The sequence below is a fragment of the Xiphophorus hellerii genome, chromosome 13, assembly GCF_003331165.1.
Source record: "Xiphophorus hellerii strain 12219 chromosome 13, Xiphophorus_hellerii-4.1, whole genome shotgun sequence".
Lineage (NCBI taxonomy): Eukaryota > Metazoa > Chordata > Actinopteri > Cyprinodontiformes > Poeciliidae > Xiphophorus > Xiphophorus hellerii.
In genome coordinates this window covers 896,434-920,837 of record NC_045684.1, presented here as the reverse complement: position 1 = coordinate 920,837, position 24,404 = coordinate 896,434, and the positions used below count along the sequence as shown (strand labels likewise).

The 24,404-nt window shown below is 43.8% G+C and overlaps 1 long non-coding RNA gene across 8 annotated transcripts; it reads left to right on the top strand.

The window, feature by feature from the left end:
* The first annotated feature begins 4,534 nt into the window (after positions 1–4,534).
* On the top strand, positions 4,535–24,193 carry LOC116730634 (uncharacterized). Of its 8 annotated transcripts, XR_004341371.1 has the most exons (5): positions 4,535–6,777; positions 6,853–6,980; positions 17,670–17,854; positions 21,246–22,911; positions 23,624–24,193. It is a non-coding gene; the product is annotated as an uncharacterized LOC116730634 (long non-coding RNA). The 8 variants fall into 8 exon arrangements; XR_004341369.1 differs by having other exon boundaries at positions 4,536–6,980; XR_004341370.1 differs by lacking the exons at positions 4,535–6,777; positions 6,853–6,980 and adding an exon at positions 16,074–16,415.
* Positions 24,194–24,404: the final 211 nt, after the last annotated feature.

The following is a 24,404-nucleotide window of genomic DNA, read 5'->3' as shown; positions in this document are numbered from 1 at the left end:
ATGTAAACTGGCAGCTCTGACTTCATTTGCATGCGATGTGTGAGTTTGAGTTCAGGTCTGTCAGCTGAACCTTCCTCTGTCTCTGTGTTCAGATTGTAGATTGTTGCAGCTCGGTTCTGCTGGGTCCTGGTTCTGATCAGAACTCAGATCCATCTGATGCCTCAGCTTTTGATCTGAGCTCAGATTTAACTAAACATGTTTTACTTTCCAAACTGAGCATCAGAACAGGAAGCTGAGGTCCGGCCACGCCGCGGCGTTCCTCAGGGTTCTGAGTTCGGCCGTTTGTCAGGTGAGCTGTGGCTGCAGAAACACAAACATTTAAAATGCTGTGAGTCCAAATCAAAGACTCATTCAGTGAAGATGAGCTGAAGAGGAGAATTCAGATTGTGGGACAAAATATTTCCTAAACTGGTAAAAAGAGCTGAATTAGTGAAAAGGATTCTGGTTCCTAGGATGAGCAAAGAACAGCAGACAGGAAGTGAACCAGGAAACAGACAGGAAATACGAATAAAGACTTTGGAAAATCGAAGAGAAACTGTGGAAATGAGACCGAAGGATGGAGAGAAGGAGGAAGGAGGCAGCAGATCCAGCAGACGGTGAGATCCCTGGACAGGTAGAAAGAGCTGATCAACCAGGAGGATTTCAGCTCCATCAGGACTGAAACTGAATTATTGGCCTGCAGGAGACGACATGTTTCCCTCCTCAGCTGGAGGAGCAGCAGCTCCTGACGGAGCAGATGATGACTGACGGCTACGGAGCGAGACGGCGGCGCGGAACGAGATTCAGCTCCCACAGGAAGGAGGGAGAGAAACAAGCCAATCAGATGTCAGAAAACTAAAACTAAAGTTGCATTTAAACCAAGCCTGTTCAGTCTGCTTTAACCGGACTTCAGTCCATTTGCTATAAAGTCCGGTTCAGTTGCTGAGGTGTGAACGCTCACCGACCTCTGACCTCTGGTCCTCCAATCCTCAGTCTGGGTTCAATTGAAGTGAACTCTCGTTCGGTTTGAACGTCAAGCGGACCGGAGACCGCTCCAAAAGCAGGAAGTGGACTACAGCCCAGGGCATTCTGGGTAAATACAACCAAAGCTAGCGTGCTAGCCTAGCGCTATCAGCAGAAATGGCTCCTGGTCTTTAGCCAAAGACTAAAGAGAAATCCTCCAACACTAAAATCTGACGCCTCCATCTTGTTTCCACCTGGTGAAGAAGGAAGTTGCTCTCAGTGTCTTCAGAGGTTTTTGTGTCGTTTCCTTCAGTGGTTCTTGGTGCAGCGCCCCCACAGGCCAGGAGGGGAACAGGTTGGTTTGACTCAGAACCACAGCAGCTGGAGGTTGCTACTGGTTGCTACTGGTTTCTAATGGTTTCTAATGGTTCTGCTTTGTTTCTTTCCACTGTCGCCACATGCTTGTCAGGAGGATCTGAAACTTGGTGCTGTTTGCCGGGTTCTGTAGATTAATACCTTTTTATCAACTAATTGGATTATTAATTCCTTCAACATGTTATTTGTTTTGATTTGGAACTTTATTAATTTATTAATTATAAATCAAAGATGTTGAAACAAAAACCAAACATCTGAACTTTAAACTGTAGGGTTAGGGTTAGGGTAGGGTCAAGGCAGATCAGAACGGATCAGAACCGTTTAGGTTTGTTCTTCTTCTCTGGTTTTAAAGACGTTAACGTCCTGAATGTTGAGGATAAAGCGACGCTGGCAGAGAGCAAACCTGCGTCATTGTGACAGAAACAGAGGAAAGCAGCTTCAGCACTGAGGACTGGAAACAGGTGAGGGACTGAAATGACGAGCAGCAGCTGCGTGGAGGAGGATGAGAGGGTGAACACATGAACCCACTCAGAACCGAGCCCGAACAACAAAAAATCTTAAACCAGAACAAAACACAGAAAGTCCAACAACTTCCTGTCTGAACAAAATTCATTTTTCTCCATACTTTAAATTATGTGAAAGTTTAAAACATTTTAATTTTTTGTGGAATATTTCCTTTATGTTTTTCTGTTCAGTATTTCTGACTATATAGTAAATATATTTAAATTTATACAGCAAACATCCAACAGAATGGAAAAGAGAAATGTTTTAATTGTTAAAAGTTATTTAATCCATCCATCCATCCATCCATCTTCTTCCGCTTATCCGAGGTCGGGTCGCGGGGGTAGCAGCTTCAGAAGGGAGGCCCAGACTTCCCTCTCCCCAGCCACTTCTTCTAGCTCCTCCGGGGGAATCCCGAGGCGTTCCCAGGCCAGCCGAGAGACATAGTCCCTCCAGCGTGTCCTGGGTCTTCCCCGGGGCCTCCTCCCGGTGGGACGTGCCCGGAACACCTCACCAGGGAGGCGTCTAGGAGGCATCCTGACCAGATGCCCGAGCCACCTCAACTGGCTCCTCTCGATGTGAAGGAGCAGCGGCTCTACTCTGAGTCCCTCCCGGATGACTGAGCTTCTCACCCTATCTCTAAGGGAGAGCCCAGCCACCCTACGGAGAAAACCCATTTCGGCCGCTTGTATCCGCGATCTCGTTCTTTCGGTCATGACCCAAAGCTCATGACCATAGATGAGGGTGGGAACGTAGATCGACCGGTAAATCGAGAGCTTCGCTTTTTGGCTCAGCTCTCTCTTCACCACGACGGACCGGTACAGCGCCCGCTTGACAGCAGACGCTGCGCCAATCCGCCTGTCGATCTCCCGCTCCCTTCTTCCCCCATTCGTGAACAAGATCCCGAGATACTTAAACTCCTCCACTTGGGGCAGGACACCCCCCCTGACCCGGAGAAGGCACTCTACCCTTTTCCGGCTCAAGACCATGGCCTCGGATTTGGAGGCACTGATCCTCATCCCGGCCGCGTCACACTCGGCTGCGAACCGCTCCAGCGAGAGCTGCAGATCACGATCTGATGAAGCCAAAAGGACCACATCGTCTGCAAAAAGCAGAGATGAGATCCTAAGGCCACCAAATCGGATCCCCTCAACACCTTGGCTGCGCCTAGAAATTCTGTCCATGAAAGTGATGAACAGAATCGGTGACAAAGGGCAGCCCTGGCGGAGTCCAACTCTCACCGGAAACGAGCCCGACTTACTGCCGGCAATGCGGACCAGACTCTGACACCGGTCATACAGGGACCTGACAGCCCGTATCAAAGGGCCCGGTACCCCATACTCCCGGAGAACCCCCCACAGGGCTCCCCGAGGGACACGGTCGAACGCCTTCTCCAGGTCCACAAAACACATGTAGACTGGTTGGGCGAACTCCCATGCACCCTCCAGGACCCTGCCGAGGGTGTAGAGCTGGTCCAGCGTTCCACGACCAGGACGAAATAAAGTTATTTAATGTTATCTACATTAAACCTTTAATTAAATGATTTATATTTATATTGATTTATATTGATTTATATTAAAATACTAAATGATTTACAACAACATTTAATTTCCCTTTATGATCAGTAACGTATTTTTTAATTGAACTGAATTAAATTTTAAAGGACAGAAAAATTTCTGTCATGAATTTTTCAAGCTTTTTGCTAAAAAAAGATTTAAAAAAAAAAACAGAAAATTTTTTTGATTGAATTAAAAAAAAGCAAAATCTAAACATCAACCTTCTTTTCCTTCATTTGCCATTCAAAATCAAGATTTAAAAAATATATTTTCCTCTTTGTTTGAAATGTTTTTAATGTCAGAAATAATAGAAAAAAAACATCTGATCAAATTTTATTCTCCTCTTCTGGAAAAAAGCTCAACTTGACAATATTTAGTTGTTTTAGTTGTATAAAGTTGTTTTTTTTACTTTCATGTGACTTTAAAGTTGAGAGGAAAAAATTGTCCAGATTTATTAAAAGAAAAGAATCTCCTTGGCCTTCCAGGCTTCCGTAGAAAACAAGCGGCGCTCAAACTCTTCTGGTGCTGCTGTCAGAAAATGAAACTCGTCGTGTTAAAGAGTTTGACAGGAAGCTGAGTTTGTTCTGCTAACGGGGGGTAAAAGTGTGTAAAGCGTTGAAGACAGGAGCGAGCCGCAGGGATGAAAGGGAAGAAGAAGAAGACGCTCTGAGGAAGAGGAAGGCAGCAGGAGTGAAGGGATCAGACGGAGGAAGATGAAAGCAGGCGGAGAGCGGCTGAAGAACGAGGTGAAGTGAAGTTCAGAGAAACATTCAGATTCCCACAGTCTCTCTCAGCTCATTTTCATCACTTTGTCGGGTTTTTGTCCCAAACACAGCAAAGGATCCTGGGATTTAAAGGGCCAGTATCGTATGAAATCTCTTTTACGTTTCCATCGTCGTATAATGTTATTCCTTCATTCTTTCAGAAATCCTTTCATCTCCATGGCAACCATTCAGCTGTCCAAAATGCCTGGGTGGACCTAGCCCCGCCCCTGAGGCGCAGCTCCTCCCCCTCTCTGCTCCTTCAGACTAGCCAACAGCAATTAGCAAACAGTTGCTGAGCTCATTACAGGAGCTGCTGCTCAGAGCAACACTGGTGAAAACGTTAAAGGGTTAATAGAGGAGCCATGTTGGGACGACTTCCTGGAGGCGGAGCTTCAGGATGAGCAGGAGTTTCTTAAAGAGACAGAGACCCATTTTCAAGATGTTCAAGGAAGTAAAAGTTCTTTAAAGTTATATTTATACATACAGCATTGTGCTACAAAATGACGCCATGTGGCTGGAAAACACAAAATACTGAACCGAACAAAACCGAACCGGACCGGACCGAACCAAACCAAACCGTCTGCCGTCCAGGAAGGGAACGTTTTTTTATCCCAGGATGCAACAGTAAACGACGCTGAATGGAAAACCTTTTCAAACTCACTTGTTGATGAATTTCTGATTCTGGATTAAAACGAGCAGCGATGTAATTTTTAAAAAACCCAAACCAGCCAACTGATCTCCAGCTTTTCCTTCAGGATCTGTTTTTAGAGTCATTTCATGTCACAGAACCTGCAGAACTGCGGGTCGGTTCTGATCCGCTCTGACCTCCAGGCTCAGAGGTCGCTGTAATCCAGTAATTACATTTAGCAGCTGCATTCGCTGCTGTGATCACAACATTTTAATCTCTCATCCAGAAGCATTAAAAAGGCATCCAGGCTTCATCCTTGGTGCTTCAGCCGCTTCTGCTTTTCAGGTTCAGACGGCCTGTAATTTTGTAATTTTTTAGTAATTCCCAGCTGGATTAGCTGCATCAACCTGGAATAAAGTCGGTAATCTGATCATCAGCAGATTCCCCGAAGAGGACGATGCGTTTCTCAGCATGCAGGGGAAACGTGTTGGGAGTCAGAGCATCTATTCCAGCCGCACCAACATCTAATTGAATCTAATTTGGACAATTAAAGTGAAATTGGTCCAGCAGAAAGTATTGAACTGGTTATCTGTAGCAATTAGATGGTAATTGGCCCATTGTTATCTTTACAAGTCTCCTGGAAGAGGCCGGCTCTCAGACAGAACCTTTCTGTTTCCATCCTGCAGCCGAGCTGAACCCACTCAGCTCCTCACACAGAGGACAGCAGACTGAGGGCGGTCCGTATGTCGGGACCAGAGGTCAAAGGTCCTGACCCCACAGACCAGAGCGATACCCTAATTAATGCAGCCTGGTCTCTGCTCCATCTGCTGCTCCATCCTGGCCTCACCCAGGACCTGCAGGCTGGCTGCAGTTTCATGTGGAGTTTTTCCATCGCTGGTCGGTTCGAGTCTGAGGCCTGACGGAAAACTGGAGGCAAAATAAAAGAATGAAAACGAAACAAACAAAAAATACACATTAGAGGGTTAATATCTGAAACTCTTCCTTTAACTGAGCCAGGTTCTGGTTCTGGTTCTACTGGGGCTTTCTCCCTGTTAACGGGGTGTTTTCCTCTCCACTGTCGCCCCCTGCTGGTCAGGAGGACTAAATGCTGCAAGCCAATTATTTGATGCTCTGATGGGGTTAATTAGAGAGAAACTTTGAAACTAATTTTATTTAAACGCACTGGATTAATGAGAATAAATGTGATTGAACTGAAATAATTAGTTTGTTTGTTTGTTTGTTGCTATAGAAACAATCAGTTTGAACCTCTGGATCTCTCAGCTCACAGTCTGTATTATCATGTTCCTCACGGCTCGCCTGCTCTGCTGATGGATGAACTCACGCGAATATTAATTTACTGTAGCATTAACAATATCACATCTTTCCCCCGCCCCCTGCTGCTCTGCCCTCCAAACACCCTTCAGCCTCATCATGGCTCCTCTTTAACTCTCCGTTAACTCTTTACTGGAGCGGCTAACTCTGCAGCCAATCAGCTCTCCATCTGGAGTCCAAATGAAACCTTCAGACAAATGTTCGGCCGCAGCCGATGCATCCTGCAGTCATAAATCCGTTCTCCCAGGACCCATAAAGTCCTCCCCTCTGAGGGGAAATGTTGCAGCAATCTGCATAATTCATGCAGCGCGTCGTTTAATGCGACTCCTAAAAATATTCACCTTCACCTTCTGTCAAAGTCACAGTTTGGTTTTCTCAAACCGCTCATTTTTTGTTAAAATACGTAAAACTGACTTTGTAAAGACAGACTGAGTAAAGTTACCTTTGTTTATTGTAACTACATGCTTTTATTTTGGTAACTTTATTGTGAACGTCGCAGTTCTACAGGAAAAGGATAAAAATCAACTCAGTCGATAAGAACTGAAATGTTGTGATAAACTTTGAGTTTGAACCTCAGAATATTTATGTTTCACATCATTTTTAATGTTTTTCCCTCATCAGAAAAAACCTGCAGCTGCTTTGACTTTAATGTAGACGAGTGAAAAACAAGTTTCTATAGGTAATGAAAACATGAAGCATAAAAATAGGCACACAACATTAATTTTTGTTTTCCAGCCTTAATTTGTCATTTCAGTTTTTCGGTGCGATTCCACGTACAACCGCTAGGGGCGCCTGTCGCATTGGTGGCACAGAGGAAGAAGAAACCTTCCTGTCAGATGCTAATGGAAGCTCACAGCGTGTCTCATCTTTTCTGTGTCAGAGGTAAGTAAAAATGAATTTAGATGCATAAATAATATTTACCTTTAAGACTTGAAAAGTTTATTGAATCGAGAGTCAATTAGTGAATCACGTTGTGATGTTTCTGATCAGTATTGTGAAAACGGGACGTAATTCTGGAGGCTAATTAATGCTAATGCTAGCAGACTTTGTAGCTGTGTGTTGAGCTAGCTGAGGAGCAGCTGGAGGATTTCTGAATTGACTTTGAAACGGTTCTCACACAGGACGTTGTTTTAGTCTCTTTAAAATGGACATTTATTTGTGGGTTATTGTAAAAACCAGAGAAACCATTTTGTTACGACATCCGGTGAGTAAGTAACGGCTGCCTGTGTGTGAAGCTTAGTAAAGAGACACAGCTTTAAAAGCACTTTGTATGGCTGCTGAAAATGTGCTACATAAATAAAAATACCTTTACCTTTTAAAGGAGCATTACACCTTTTTCAGTTTGGTAGATACATTTTTTATGTAAGAAAAAAAATACTGTTATTGTGTGAAAACAAAGGATACAGTTAAAAGCTAAAATGTGCTATAAATGGCCCTATGTGCCTGGAAAATGCAGAATATTGTCCCTTTAATATTAGACGGCATAATGTACGTATTAATTACTGGGGTTTGGTTTGACTCAGAGCAGAGAGAAAGAACCACAGCAGCTGGAAATGGAGCAAATGTTGAAGTTCTGGTTCCAGTAGGACAGAGTCTACCGGACCATCAGGTGTGAAACACCTTTAGGACTCGTCTCAACCTGCAGAAAGGAAACAGGAAGTCGTGATGTTATGAGAGGTGAGCAGAGACAGAAGCTGCTTCTGATTCGTCTTCCAATCAGATGATGTCTGAGTAAACGTCCAATTAATCTTCTGATGAAATATTTATGAAGGCCCTTCAGACGGCGCTCTGCTTAAAATCCCTTTCATCCTGAGCCCTGAGGGTGTGTGTGTGTGTGTGTATGTGTGTGTGTGTGTGTGTGTGTGTGTCTGACCTACTGGAAGCTCTCGCTGAGGGAATCGATCAGAACGGATCAGGATTCAGTCTAATGATGTATAAATGAAGTCTTTAAGCTCCAGGAAGTTTTGAATAGCTGCAGCAAACTGTAGCTGTGTGTGGTTAGCTACAGTTAGCTGCGGTTATTTGTGGTTAGCTACAGTTAGCTGCGGTTATTTGTGGTTAGCTACAGTTAGCTGCAGTTATTTGTGGTTAGCTACAGTTAGCTACAGTTAGCTGCGGTTATTTGTGGTTAGCTACAGTTAGCTGCGGTTATTTGTGGTTAGCTACAGTTAGCTGCGGTTATTTGTGGTTAGCTACAGTTAGCTGCAGTTATTTGTGGTTAGCTACAGTTAGCTGCGGTTATTTGTGGTTAGCTACAGTTAGCTGTGGTTATTTGTGGTTAGCTACAGTTAGCTGCGGTTATTTGTGGTTAGCTACAGTTAGCTGCGGTTATTTGTGGTTAGCTACAGTTAACTGCGGTTATTTGTGGTTAGCTACAGTTAGCTGCGGTTATTTGTGGTTAGCTACAGTTAGCTGCGGTTATTTGTGGTTAGCTACAGTTAGCTGCGGTCCTCTCGTCCTCGCTGCTGCTGCAGCTCTTCTCCTCCTGCGCCTGGAGGACGCTTTGTGTGCATTAAACTTTCATTTCCATGGAAATAGGTTGGCAGAGGCAGTTTAGGATCCAGTGACCAGTTTGTGCAGATAAGTTGGCTTTCATGTGAAACATCAGCCCTCCATGAAATGATTTCAAAGCCCCAGTTTTCCCTAACATGAGAATAATGAGGCCTGATCCTGGAAGTGGTTCTGATGGACCGGTCCTGACAGACCGGCGCCTCCTAAACTGGCTTTAATTTGAAGCCGTTCCCAATATCTGCGCCACACCTGCGTCCCCTCCTCAGCCACGCAGCGCGCCGCCTGCAGCCGCTCCTAATCACACAGCCAAACCTGGAGACGTGCGTCTGAGGAAGCAGCGGCGTCATTACGGGCCGATGAGACCCGCTGGGAACCGGACCGGAGCGCTGGGAGCCGCATGAGGGTGGAAGGTGGAGGATGAGGAAGAGGCGACATCTATTAAATACTGAAACATGACTTTAATATTCATAAAACTCTGCTTCCCACTGGAAACAGGCAGGAAGTTTAAATCTGCAAAAACACAAAATATTACCAAGTAAATCTGCCTGCTTTCTGCTAAAAAGTCCTCAAGACATGAAAATATCTTAGAAGTAACTTTACACAGATATAGGAGCTGCTGTAAGTCAATGATTCTTGAATAATTATGAAGTATTTATAAGTGAAATAAGTGGAACTTTTATCAATATCAAAGAATTTCTGAAACTATTAAGTCTGTCCACAAAGTCAAATCAAACTCTGAAGTGAACTCTGCTTCGGTTTGAATGCATGTGAACGCCAAGCGGACCGGAGACCGCTCCTAAAGCAGCAGGGCATTCTGGGTAGATACAAACAAAGCTAACATGCTAGCCTAGCGCTAGCAGCAGAAATGGCTCCTGGTCTTCAGCCAAAGACTAAAGAGAAAAATCTGACGCCTCCATCTTGTTTCCATCTGGTGAAGAAGGAAGTTGCTCTCAGTGTCTTCAGGGTTTTTCGTCGTTTCCTTCAGTGGTTCTTGGTGCAGCGCCCCCACAGGCCAGGAGGGGAACAGGTTGGTTTGACTCAGAGAACCACAGCAGCTGGAGGTGGAGCAGGTGATGAAGTTCTGGTTCCAGTAGAACCGGGTCGACCGGACCATCAGGAGGAAAACAACCTTTAAGTATTTTCAGAGGAAGTTAAACGCTTCCCTTCCTGTTACAGTCGAGTCATCTTCATCACTGCTCTTCACTGAGGAAATATAAAATAGTGTCCACCAGAAAAAGCCTCACTTTGTTAGAACGAGCAGAAAACTTTTCTGTTCAGTCTGCTGTGTCTGTCGTTGCCACGGCGACCGTCTCCATTAATTTGGTGTCATTTCTAAATGTTAACAAATGTCCCACATCAGCGTGGCAGCTGACAATAAAGATGATTTGTTTTCTCCATCTCGTGTGACGGAGAGCTCCCAGCACTCCGAGCGCGGCGCGGTAATAACCACGCAGCGTCATTACTGCAGATTAATAGAGCTTTTAATGCGCTCGTTAAACCGCAGCCTCAGATAGAGATGGAAGGTGTCGGCCCAGAAACCGTTCAGGCTCCTCACGGTGCCGCCGGGGCTATCAGCAGCTAACAGCATCCACTGGCATTTACACTTCACTGCTCTTTAAACTGAGCTGCAGCAGCTGATGGTGCTGCAGCACCTTGCTGATGCTGCTTAACGCGCTCAACACATTCAGGTTTATCTGTGAGAAGAACCTGTTGGTGTCGGAGTTCTGGAGTTAATCGGATCTTAATGTTTCGGTTCTGGAGTCGAGACGCTGCAGTCTAGTACCGGGAGAGGTCAAAGGTCAGAGAGGAGTTTCCTCCTGACCTGGAAGGAGATGAGAACCAGGATCATCAGCAGCTGCTCTGCAAAACCACAAAATATTAGCAAGATTAGTTTCTGCTGCAAAGATCTTAGTTTTGTTTTAATTAAAACAAAACTAATCTATAAATTGATCCTCAGGAGCTTTTTTAAGTCAATAATTCCTTAATGTTGATGAAAAATATCGTTAATCTGCCAGATTATTTTGTTCATGTGATAAATGAAATAATCAGCCAAAGAAACTAGAACTTCATCAATCAATATCTATAAAGTTTGTTTTGTTAGTTTTAAGTTTACTAAGATATTTGCACCAGAAGAGGGGTGTCCAACATGTGGCTCGGGGGCCATTTGTGGCCCTTGGAATGATTTTGTGAGGCCCCTGACTGCAAATCTTGCAGACTGTTGGAGGCAGTGGAAAATATTCAAACGTTTTTGAAGAAGCTCTAACATGAATAACAATCTATTTTCTGAAAAATCAAACCAATTTGACAGATTGTACTGTTCAGCGTTCGGCTCACTGAGCGTGGAGAAAAACTTTTCATTTCATTTAATGATCAAACTTGTGTGCCACTCTCATGGCAAAAGGTTTGGACAGCACTGCACTAGAGACTAAAATTAATAATAATATTTTGTGTTTTTGCAGTGTTACATCAGAGATTCAGACTCTCTGACCTACAGAAGCAGCTCAGATTATCCTGGTCGTTCTCTGTAGCTCTTCTCCTCACTTTCTTCTCCTACTGCTCTCCACTTTGACTTACATTCTGCTATTTTAACGTTTTGTTTAATTTCCTCTCCTGGTCTTTGGTTGTGTTTGGCTGTGATTCCCTCCTGGAGTTAATGCTGCCATCACCTAATCGTTGTCGCTCTCCGGGGTACGGAGTTTCCTGCCCCCACCGTCTCACAGCGGGGCGTTGACAGTGGTGGGAAGTAACGAAGTACAAGTACTTCGTTACTGTACTTAAGTACAATTTTCATGTATCTGTACTTTACTTAAGTAGATTTAATAATGGGTACTTTCTACTTTTACTCCACTACATTTTACAGTAAGTATCTGTACTTTCTACTTCACTACATTTCTACAAAAGTGTCGCGTTACTCGTTACATCCAAGTCGCACTGCTCTCTTTTTGTCCGTTAAAATATGAAGTTCAGGGACTTTAAGGTGGCGCCGTAAAATCCAAGCAATAACGTGACTTAGTGTCTGTTGTCACCCATAGTCTCCCCCTTTACTAGCACGCGGAGCTCCAGACATGCGCAGTGGTTTCCTCTGAGCGGGAGAAGATGTCTAACTAATCGATAATAGCTGCATAAATCATAAGATATGACGACATGTAAAACCAGCAGCGCTTCGCTTTCACAGACGGTGGGACTTTGTCCAACTTTTAGCGTCACTTGGAAGGAAAGCTTAAAGAAAGGTAAGATCTGTGGACGTGATGCTAGCAAAGCTAGCTGTACTGAGACACATGTTGCATCTGCGATGAAAAAAAGTTGTCACTCATGCGCTGAATTATTGTGTGGATTCAGGAACGATCCGATTCTTCTGGACGGATCTTTACTAAGGTTGATGGGACTGAAGCCTCACTGAGAGCCGTTCTTTGTTCTTGTATACACTGCAATAGCTATATATAGCTATATATATATATATATATATATATATATATATATATATACACACACACACACACATTTATTTAATTGCCGAATAAGTAAAAGTTGAACGTATGAACACAGAGCATGCTCATTGGTTGATTTTGTCTCCTGTCATGGTGGCAAACATGCAGTGGGAGGGAGGATGAGAACAGTCATGGTGCTCCTTCTGCTTGTTGCGCCATTGGACAGTGTTCATAGTGTTGTTGTAATGTTACAATTACAACTGTAATTGTAACATAGCAATTACAGTTAATTGCTATGTTTCATGGTTTAATGGTGCAGACAGTTGTGGTTTCTGACATGGGCAATATGGGCAACCGCCCAGGGCGTTATTTTTATAGGGATGGCAGGCGACCTCTGCGGATTGTAGCACAGCGATGAAAGCAAAACAGAATGAAATGAGTTGTAATTGATACTGGTTAAATATATTTCAGCTCTAAGTATTTATATCTAGGTGTTTTTATGGAAATGTGGATCTTTCAGATCAATCTGAGAACCAATTTTGATAGGTGCACTTCATTTTATTGTGTCATGTAGCGCAGGGCGCTGGTCTTGGTCTCGTGTTCAGTGGTCTTCACTACAACTCTGCTACGTGGCTCCTCGATTGCATGTCTTCCCCCCCACACCTTCGTTCCATCCCCTTTCAGTTGGATTTCTTTCTAAATAAATGTCACTAATGAAGTTCATGCTACGTTAGGACAGGAAATAAGATGTTTCCATCCCTGAAATTATGATGCATAGAATCACATATCTAAGTCTAAACTCTTACAGAGAATAAACACAATAAGAACATGTTTAATCTGTGACATTGTTTATTAAAATGGCACATTTATGATGTATTCAAATTAAATACTATCGGCACACTTAATGATATTAGCGATTAGGTTATGTATTCAGCAAGTACTTTTACTTTTAATACTTAAGTATTTTTAAAAGCCAGTACTTTTTTACTTTTACTTAAGTAAAATGTTAATGTGGTACTTTGACTTTTACTTGAGTACATTTTTGCCTGTGTATTTGTACTTTTACTTAAGTACATTTTTTGAGTACTTTCTCCACCACTGGGCGTTGAACCATTTTCCACGAAATCCAACATCCAGGCTGCTGGATTTTCACCGGATCGTTCCAGTAAAAGTCGTTTTTCATCAACGTTTTTGTTTCAGCTCCAGATGTCTGCAGCTCAGATATTCTTTATTTTCTTTTTATTAACAGAATATTATTTACACTTTTAAAAAAACTCAGACATGTTTTATGTTTTAAAAGCCATCTTTATTCTTTAGTTTTCATCATCTAAGACTGAATTCTCTGTTAAAATTTCCATTTTAATAATTCTCCTATTTTTACAGATGTTTGATTTAAATGTGTTTCTAGTTTGCAGCCATGTTCAGCACTTTGATCTGGTTATTTTATTTTAAAGCAATTTATGCATAAAGTTGGTTCAACAAACAGATGCTTGATGTCACATGACTGAGATAAAGACATTTAAACACAGTCAGAGCAGCTTTAGGGCGTTTAACAGCTGATGGTCCGGTAGACCCGGTTCTACTGGAACCAGAACTCCATCATCTGCTGTGGTTCTGAGTCAAACCAACCTGTTCCCCTCCTGGCCTGTGGGGGCGCTGCACCAAGAACTGCTGAAGGAAACGACACAAAAACCTCTGAAGACACTGAGAGCAACTTCCTGCTTCACCAGATGGAAACAAGATGGAGGATTTTAGTGTTGGAGGATTTCTCTTTAGTCTTTGGCTGAAGACCAGGAGCCATTTCTGCTGCTAGCGCTAGGCTAGCACATTAGCTTTGGTTGTATTTACCCAGAATGCCCTGCGCTGTAGTCCACTTCTTGCTTTTGGAGCGGTCTCCGGTCCGCTTGGCGTTCACATTCAAACCTAACCAGAGTTCACTTCACACGTCACCAACCGGACCGGAGTTGGCCTGAAGCGGACTGAATGCAGCCTGGGTTACCTGTCCAGGTAACATGACTCACCTTTCTCCTGATAACCTGTATTGCGGCTCCAGTTCCTCATCATCACCTGCTTCCTGGTTTCTGTGGGACTGAAACAGAGAGACGTTTTCATGTCGACCCCGAGACCGGACTGGACCGGACCGGACCGGAGGCTCAGAGCTCAGTGGGATCAGAACCGCTTTGTTTTGATGACTTCAGGTGGAAAACACGCAGAGAAACCAGCTGGCTGTCGTGAATCTGTGAATCAGAAACATTTTGAGGTTCTGGACTGAAACAGGAAGTGATTTTTTTTCTAAGACGTTCCTTCAGGTGGACACACACCTGTGTGGGAGCGGCTGCTGCCTGGACTGGATCCTTCCTCCTGATGAGGATCAGCCAGCAGGTCTGCAGGAAACCAAACGCAGCAGGAATCAGAGCTGCTCCCGATTCATCACGTTTTCAGGTCTGGATGTTTTTCATGGCGACCGTCTCCATGAAGCCAACAGCTGCAGATTATAATCCTGCAGAGATTTAAAGGCGGATTAGCGGCGTTCTGATCCGCCGATTGCATCATGACTCTTCGTCCTGCTGTTCTCCTGAACAACCGGACCCGGACCTCGGCTGACTGGTTTCACACCAGCTCTGGGCTGAACTGGGACGACCTCTGAGTCGACCTGACTGGCTTCCATCGTTTACCCAGATGAACTTTGATGTTTTTCCAACTTTCCAAACGGTTTTAAGATGATCTGAGAAAATGAAAAATAAAACGTTATGAATAAAGTTACGTCACAGCTGACCCTGATCCTCCATGTTGGACAGATCCTTTAATCTCCATGGTAACCGTTCAGCTGGGTAAAAACTCCTGGGTGGACTTAGCCCCGCCTTCAAGGCGCAGCTCCTCCTCTGCAACTCGGCTCCTTCAGACTAGCCAGCAGCAATTAGCAAACATCAGCTGAGCTCGTTACAGGAGCTGCTGCTCAGAGCGACGCTGGTGAAAATATTAAAGGGTAAACAGAGGAGCCATGTTGGATGGCTTCCTGGAGGCGGAGCTTCTTAAAGAGGCAGACACCCGATGTCAAGGTGTTAAATCAGGAATTAAATTTTTTAGGTCATTTTGATCACAACTGAAGCTAACATAGTTACTTCATTGTGCCACTGCCCCTTTAAGGCCTGAATGCTTCGTGAATAACTTTTACTGGGGGAAATTCTGAGAAAATTGCAGAAATGATAATAATTTTCCTTAAATGGCGTCAGGAGAAGCGGCTCTTTGCCCTCCTGCATGTGGAGACAGTAAACAGCCTGGGTGATTCCAGCTGGATGCTCTCCTGGTGATGAGTGATAACAGGCTGCAGATCATGTTTCATTTTCTGTTGGTTTTGGTTAATCAGCAGGAAATCAGTTGATTCATAATGGATCTAATTATTGCTTAATGGCTTCATGTTCGAGCAGATTCCTCCGGAGAAATCACCGCTTCTACTTTTAGAGCAGTTTATTAGAAAAGTGATGAAAATCTGTTTGTCTGTGGTTATGATTTATGGTTTCATTGGAGTTTCTGCAGGTTGTGGAGGAGGATGAAACCTCACCAGGATTCTGGAGACGTTTTTAGATCAGATGACATTTGTTCAGAAGTTGGAGACGTTTCTTTACCTCCATCAGACGAAACTCCCACTGAGAGCCAGACGATCGATAATCTGAATATATTCTGAGTTTCACTTCCTACTGCTGCTGTGGGGGTAGAGAACACACACACACACACACACACACACATCAGACATGTTGCTGCAGGCGGATCTTCCCTCTGGTGAGGCCTTAAAGCGTTTCCTGTGCAGCTGACATGGAAACAGAACCCAGAACATCAGGAACCAGAGAGGAAGCTCAGCGCTAATCTGTATCTGTTCATGTTCTGCTGCAGCAGCATGGAGACATCCAGGAGAATCACTTCCTGCTGCTGCAGCATGAAAACATCCAGGAGACTCACTTCCTGCTGCAGCAGCATGGAGACATCCAGGAGAATCACTTCCTGCTGCTGCAGCATGAAAGCATCCAGGAGACTCACTTCCTGCTGCAGCAGCATGAAAGCATCCAGGAGACTCACTTCCTGCTGCAGCATGGAAAGCTAGTTAGCTTCTGCTAGTTTTTAATCTGTTTAGCAGTTTAAAATTCACTGCTGCTAAGTGTTTTTAAAGTGTTTAGCAGTTTAGCTTCATCTTCCACTAATTTTTAAGATGTGTTTAGTGGTTTAGCGTTAGCAGAACTTAAGATTTCTGGTTTGTGGACCAGTGGTTATCAAAGCTAACCTTTTAGCTAGCTGTGCTCACCACAGCTAAAAACTACTCTGATTTTAATGCTGGTGGATCAAAACCTTCTGCTGCAGCTGGGTTTCTCCAGTTGTTGCTCAGGTGACATGTTTTTGTTTTTGTTCCTAAAACATGCAGTTTTAACGTCCATGCAGACGTTTAGCAGCCAGATGTTTAGTTTGTTAGCTGAATATGTAGCAGGTGATTCTGCAGCAGTCAGTTCCTCACTGCGCCTTTTGAGCCAGGCTTGGTGTTGCGTCATCCCGTCCTGCTGCAGCTCTCTCTCTCTCTCTCTCTCTCCATCAGATTTTAGTTTTCTGCGCCGTTTCTGCAGGCTGAGATAAATCGCTCCAACTTTCTGCCAACTGAGCTGAAACTTTTCGTCCTCCAGACGGTCTGGCCTCTGCGTGAACTCGCAGCGCTGCAATCCCGTTACTGCAGCGTGGAGAAGGGACAGGAACCGGGGGATGCCGTGGCGACAGGGCGAGTCTCAGAAGATAAAAATAAGCTCATGTGGCTCTAAACCTCCATGCATGGATTTCCACCAAGGTGCAGCTGCTGATATAAACATTGAATGGGATGAGGAAGAGGATGGTGAAGAACCCAGAGGGTTTCTGATCTCTGGACACCTTCATCCCTCCTCCTCTTCCTCAGCCGTTCAGGTTCCCGCTCTGCCTTCAGGCTCCTGTATTATTCATAAGCCGTATTGTTTCTACCTGCAGCAGCTGCAGGATTACTGCAGGTTTCTGGATTTATTCTGATTCTAATCTGATCATGTCTGGATCTCTGCTTTGGGATCCAGACGTCTCTGAGCAGATTCCAGATGAAAACAGAAAAATACTCCAGATGAAAACCAAACGTGAATCATTTAGTGGTTAAAAGGTTCTTAACATTACAACCTGAATCCAGGAGACAAACGTCGGTTCTGTTGGGTTCATCAGCTGAGCCGTTGAGCCTGATGAGTCGATTAATCGTTTCACTGCTGCTAAACCAGTTAATCCAATTCACCGTGACGAATCGTTCCGGTTCCGGTCCTGGCGGCTCGATTCTGTCAGATCGGATCACAGAAACATTTCCTTCTCCTCCTTCATCTCTTCTTTCTCCCTGCAGCTCTACTGTTTCTGTCTTCTTCTCTTATTTATTCCTCTTCGTTGATCTTTCCCGCCCTCCCTCCCCAGAGATCAGCTGAGCTTCTCCCAGACAAACACTTTGACTAGACCTAACATGTCTTATTTCCTGTCTTCTCTGAGCCTCTGTCAGCTTTTTGTTCTTCAGTCCAGGAAAACATTTGTCTTCACTTCCTGCTGTCAGAGTTTCTTCTCACCGCTTCATCCTCCTGTTTTCTGCTCTGCTCAGGAGATCCCAGGCTTGTAGAACAGCGCAAACATGACAGGAATGGACTCCTCGTCTTCCTCATCTCCCTCGCTGTGTCCCTCTGGGTTTCCTCTCAGCCTTCAAGCGGCACAGCGCTGCAGACTGGAAGAGATTCAGAGGTTTTCTAAGGCTGGTTGGACGCCTGATGGGAGGAATGATCTGAGCGGGTAAGAGAGGAGGAGAGGAAGAGGTAAAGAGAGCGTATATTTGTTTCTATAAAATAATCTCTTCCACACCTGACCGGTTTAAGAAAAGTGTTAATCCACAAAAACCTGCTGAATTTTGCCACTGATTGTTGTTATAAACATGCCTAACCCATAGGGGGCAGTGTAGGGACAGCTAAAACCTGTCAGCCAATCAGAATCCTTCAAAACAACCAGCACTTCCTGTTAGGAATGAAAAATGGCTCCAGGAGATTCATTAGTGTGTCAGACAGAGAGGCTGGCTACGTTTAAATACCATGTTGAGGACAAAGTTAAGAAATCCAGACGACTGGGAGTCATGTTGACGCCAGCATGCGGACGCAGATTGAGCCGCCATCTTGGGGAGGGAAAGCTGGAGTGAAACTGCTGATCTTTGTCCTTTGTAACTTGATGAACGAGTAAAAAGTCTCTGAAGAAACGTAAAAACCAGCAGCTGATGATGGCGGCCATCTTTCCTCCACTGCTGGAAAACGGCAACAATGTGACGTCGGCGCCGCATTATTTACTGCAGCCTAAGAAGCGTTTAGCTCTAAATCTCTGGTTCCTAAGGTCCAAACTGTGCAGAGTAGAATTCAGCGGAGGTTTTATTAAAGGCCTGATGGGTCCATCAGAGCCGGCTGCGGGGATAAGCTCCGCCCACATGGAGGCGATTTCAGGTGACTCAGTTTCTAACCTTCAGGCTGAGCGTCCAAACCAGGAACCAGAAACGAGGATTTCTGAAACATTTCAGAACGTTGGTTCCTGGTTCATCTTATTGAAATCCATGACACTGAAGCTCCGTTTCATCAACACCTGATTTTTGATTAGAAGTGATGAATTAATCCCAGATTATTTAATTAACTGGATTAATCCAAATAAAACATAATAACATGCAAATTCAACCATGAATGAATGTAAACACATGAAAAACTGCCGGGCGGGGCTGAGCAGCAGCAGCTGGTGGAGGTCCGGGTCCGGTTGGTTCTGTTTGTGCTGGCGGACCCAGAGTCGCCCCCCATGTAATGATCCTGTGTCGGGTCCAGAACCCGTCAGATCCAATTAGGCGCCTGGCATCAGACACAGCTGGAGAGGAGCAACACGATGGCCTGGGGTGATGATGATGATGGTGGTGGAGATGAAGGTGATGGTGGTCGCCGTGGCAGCAGCGGTTCGGTCGTGTAATTTGATTTGGATTTAGTGTCGCTTGGAGGAATGACACAAATTCAGCCGGGATTAATCCGGCTTTAATTCAATCTGTCCTCTGCAGCCCAAAATAACTCTGCCCGGTTCTGATCCGTCTGGTTTGGGTCCAGGACACGGCCCGGTTCTGATCCGTCTGGTTTGGGTCCAGGACACGGCCCGGTTCTGATCTGTCTGGTTTGGGTCCAGGACATGGCCCGGTTCTGATCCGTGTGGGTCCAGGGCATGGCCCGGTTCTGATCTGTCTGGTTTGGGTCCAGGACACGGCCCGGTTCAGGTGGAGCAGCAACTCCAGTTTAGGGAAACAAGCTGCAACAGAGAGTAAAGACTGGATGAATTCTACGGAAGACCTGAAATGCCTAAAGGGAGCATACTAAAAAAACTATTTCTGCAGGATGCAACCAACAAAATATTCCTTTAAGTATTTTTCCTTAATGAAAAAATACCCATTTGGTATTTTTTTCTCTTTTGAACACACAAAAATAAAATATTTTTTACTAACATTTTTTTCTCACTTAAGCAAATAAATTGAATGAGATGGAAAAGAACTGACACGTAAACAAACGTAAAAAAAAATAAAAGTAGACTAATTAAAATGAACCATTTTTTTCATGAGCTCTTCAGGATTCAAGTGAGACAAAGAAAAATGAAGAGAACTTTTTTCTTTTCCACTCTGTTGGTTGTTTGCTGTAAAATAGTTTTTATCACAAATATTTGATAAAAAACACAATTGTTCAAAGTTTTTAGGAGAAAAAAAAAGTTTTAATCTAGATTTTTTTTTTCAGTTGCACATGACTTAAAGTCAAGAGATAAAGAAAATTTGGTCAGACTTTAAAAAATGGGCCTTCAAAGATATTATTCTTTTAATTCTTGTCCTTTCAGGGCTTCCGTAGACTTGTGTTCAGATGAAGAAATAGCTCAGGCCTGGTGAGGAACAGCAGAAACGGGGCGTAAATGTCCCTTTAAATGTGCTGCTGCTGCTGGAAGAAGCGCCGATTGTTCGGTAATCTGCAGATCCATCTGGGATCAGATCAGATTCCAGATTAAATCCGTCCCGCTGCGACTCGCTCGGTTAGCGGGAACTAAGCTGCTCTCTGTGGAAAACCGGGCGGGAAACGTTCAGTCGAGGAAAACCTCCGTAGATCTGCTGCTGATGAATCACCGTTCTGCATTTCATAAAGCTTTCTGTCATTTAAAATTTGAACAGCTGGTTCATGAATAAAATTTCACTCCTGCTTAAAAATGATCTGTTTCATTTTAATTTGGGATTCAAGCCCAGAAATGAAAAAAAGTTTATTTCTTTTTCCATCTTAACGTTTAAATGGATCAGGAGGAACTGCGATGACGACAGATTAATCAGATTAATCAGATTAATCAGATTCTCCAGATTCTCTCGGATCGTCAGGTTGTTTCTAGTTGATGTTTCTCTAGGCTCCAGATATTCGTCCTGCTGCTAAGCGATGATCATAGAGCTGTTTGTTTCTGCTTCACATCCTTTAATGTTTCTGTCTTATTAACGCAGAGGAACTCAAAGATCCGTTCATTAGAAGATGCTTCACCGCGCTCATTAAAAAGCGTCGGTTCTGATCCAGGAACGTGTTTTTCTCAGGTTGGAGTTTCCTAGTTTTTACAATAATCTGATCCTTTATGCTGATTATTGACATGCAGCTGAGCGTCCACTTCTGGGAAGGTTGGCTTTCATCCTGCGAATGATGTTTGTTTCAGTATTATTTAAAACATTTTAACAATTCTTAACTTAGAAATGTATTATTTTCTTTCATTTTAATTTTAATTTTAAATCTCTCTTTATATATACAGTATATATACATTTGTTTACATTTAAAATGTTATTTATCTTAAATTTTTTTATTTTAACTTAAATGTTCGAATGTTAATTTACTTTCTGTAATTCTCATTTTATTTTTTATTTTAAAAATGTTTTATATTTTTTACTAATTTTTAAGATTATATTTTATTTTTAATTGTTTCATTTTTGTCATTTAAATGTATTTTACTTTTATAAAATTTTTAAAATAGATTATAACTTTGATTTTATTTCTTATTTTAAAATTGTACACGTTTCTTTATGTGTGGAATAATCTTCCTCTCTGGAGGATGATGACTTCAGACGTCTCGATGACCTTTAACCTCTGCCAGGTTGTTTTTCTTGCTGCAGGTTTTGGTTCCATTCTGGTAAAATGAACAGAACCGGATTCGGGTCCAGATGGTTTGGAAGGTAAAACATCAGATTCCCAGCGATGTGAGTTTAATGAACTAAAGTTTGGCTCATGATGACGTTCAGTTTTATCTTCAGCTGTTGCTGAAACAGAAACAAACGGCGGCCGGGTTCCAAATGCTGCGGCTTGTTATGCGAATGAGATCAGAGCCTCGATTGAAACGATGATGAATCGTCAGAACCGCTCCGGTTCTGGTCCAAACCACTGATCCTGATCCAGATAAGAAATCTGCTGGTCTAACTAAGAGAACAGCAGAACTCCAGTAAGTCTGACGGTTCCAGTCGCTGCGTTTCCATTCAACTTTTAGTTGCACGATTTGACATTTTGGGAACAAAATGTCAACAACCAGATATTGACCAACATCTGGTTGTTGCTACTGGAGGAAACCATGAAGAAGAAGAAGACAGGAAGTGGTTGGAGGATGATGGAGCTGAATGTTGATGAATAACTGATGTGAACAAACTTATTCACATGTGATTTTAATCACATTTTTAGTAGAAAAACTAATATTGAAAAATAGTTTTATTAACTTTAGCATAGAAAATGTTTTCATACACGTTTGTGTTTCTGATCCAGAACTCCATGAATCCCATTTTGGGTTTGGGGGTTGGCTGGCCTCTCGCTTCTGGACCCGTCCAGTGGTTCTGGTGGTTTTGTCTCTAGTGAACTGTTGTTCGCCTTACAGCGCTGACAGCCTTTAATCCATAAAACATCCCATAATAATCCACCGGCTGTCACAGCTTTGACTCTGAGTGGAGAAAATGTGTTTGTCTCCAGGTTGGAGAAGCTCACCGTGTGTGTGTGTGTGTGTGTCTGTGTGTGTCGGTGTGTGTGTGTGTGTGTCGGTGTGTGTGTGTCGGTGTGTGGGTGTGTGTGTGTCGGTGTGTATTCAGCCCACGTATTGTTTCAGAGTTGATTCCTGACAGGTTTCCAGTCGTCTGATGTTTCGTGCGAAGCGGCAGAGAACGGAGGATCTTCATCGTGTCAGACTTCCTGTTCAGGTTCACTCGGAGGCCGGGCCGCCAGGTTCCAGCGCCGGTTCTGGGTCGGGTCAGGAGGAGGTGAAGCAATGCTGTAAAGTTTCTTCATCACGGTGAAGATGACTCTGATTTTAAATAATCTGTTTTCAGTCTTTTGGTTGTGAACGTCTCTGAGAGCAGAGAGGTTCCATCCAGTCTCTCCTGCTGCGTTGATAGATTCTGTTTGGTCACATTTTTCAGTTTTCTCTGATCCTTTTTACGGTTTTTAACTTTCACATCGTCATGAACTTCCAGATAACCAGGTTCATGAATCCATCTTTTTTTTTTTCAACGGGGATTTCGTTTTCTAAGTTCAAGGAGTGAGGATGTTTGGTTGTTGGGTTTGTGAACTAAACCGTCCTCCAGCACCAGAACCGCTAAAGTTAAACTTTATTTTACTTTTGAATGTTCCCCATCAGCAGGGAAATGTTTCATAAAACTTTAGAAACCTCCACCAGAGGGAAGATTTACCAAAAGTCTTCGTCTGGTTGACGGTTCAGTTCCTTCTGTCTCCATGGAAACGACGGATGCAGGAAAGCGCTACGCTGCTAACAATGCTAAAATGACAACAACCTTTACTTCAGACGTGAGTTTGTTGTCTTGATGTGACATCATGGCCGTTGTTTTGCTAGCATTAGCATCGTTTGCTAATGTTAGCGCTGTGTGCTAGCTGTTAGCTCCCTGAGGACAGAATCGTGTTTTGAACCGTTTTATTACTGTTGTGATTTAAACTCGACGGACCCAAAACGTGTGAGCACACGAACAGGAAATCAGCCAACACAGAACAATCAGAGTTTACTTATTTTATTCTTTTTAGTGCTAAAAAGAAAGAGACGCTTACCCTTACAGGCTTATGTGGATGTCAAGTGTAAAGGCCCGAATCTATACAGCATCTGCTCAAACATGGAAGACACCTTGCTTATATCCTAAAGTCCGCCTCCTGGTCTGCTGGTGTGTTATGTCACTGCCTAGTGGTCAGACGATGAGCCAAAGTTCGACCGGGGCGGAGTGGGATGCTCTGCGACTTGGAGGGGGCGGGGTTTTATTTAAAGAGACGGTACCAAACCGAGCCGCTCTCAGGTTTACCTCAGATTAGGTGGAAGAGCAGCTTCAGTAACCAAAATGTTGCAGTTCCTCTTTAAATAGGCCAATAAATGTGAAAATGAAGGTTTAAATAATAATCCTACGTTAAAGAGGTTTCTGTTAAAATCTAAAGCCAGGATTAGTTTGTGCTGGTTATGTTTCCACCAAACTTTCCTTGTGTTGACCTCTCCTTCATTCTCTTCCTCTCCCACCAGGAGCCTCCGTGCCGCCCGGCCTCCAGTCTTCCTGCTCCCTCTTTCATCTGGCTCTCCGTCCTCTCATCCCTCCATCTCTGCGCTGCGAGGCTCGCTCTGTGAAGGAGAATCATCGCAGCCTTTGAACGGGACTCTACGGCGCTCCAGGTGCTGCATGTTATCTCCTTCCTGTTTGGGAGCGAGGAGAGCTGCGTATAATTCCCGCGCTCCGCCGAGAGGAAGGACAACAGAGGAAGGACCTGTGGGAGAAGCTGAGATGAAACGGCGTCCTCGTCTTCACCTCCTTCAGTACCATTCAGGTTCTCCTTTCTGTCTCTGATGCTCTGTTGCTGCTGGAAGGAGATGAAACGCAGGCATGAAAAAGTTTCACCTGTTTTTCTTCTTTCTACCAGGTGAAGCATTATTTTACTGATTCTGTTCATTTGAACAACTTCAGACTAGCATCAGGTTTTATCACTGGAAACAATAAAACTGTGTTTATCCTTAAACAGTTTTATTCTCTGTTAGGATCCGTGTTGGTGTGAACTTTGAGGTTCTGCTTTGTTCTCATAAATCTCGCCGCATCCTTCAGTCCTTTGTGTTTTCAGTTTCCTAAAGAGGCGACGCAGTTTAGTAAAATACACAATAAAGAACCAATTCATCGCAGAAAAACATTCTAGAAAAATGTGAGTTTTTTCTAAATAGCCTATTATTTATTTCCATGATTCAATTAGCTGGAGGTTTTTATGGCCGATGTCAACGCGGCGGCTGCAGGATGATGATCAGACCTTGTTTAGCTGCG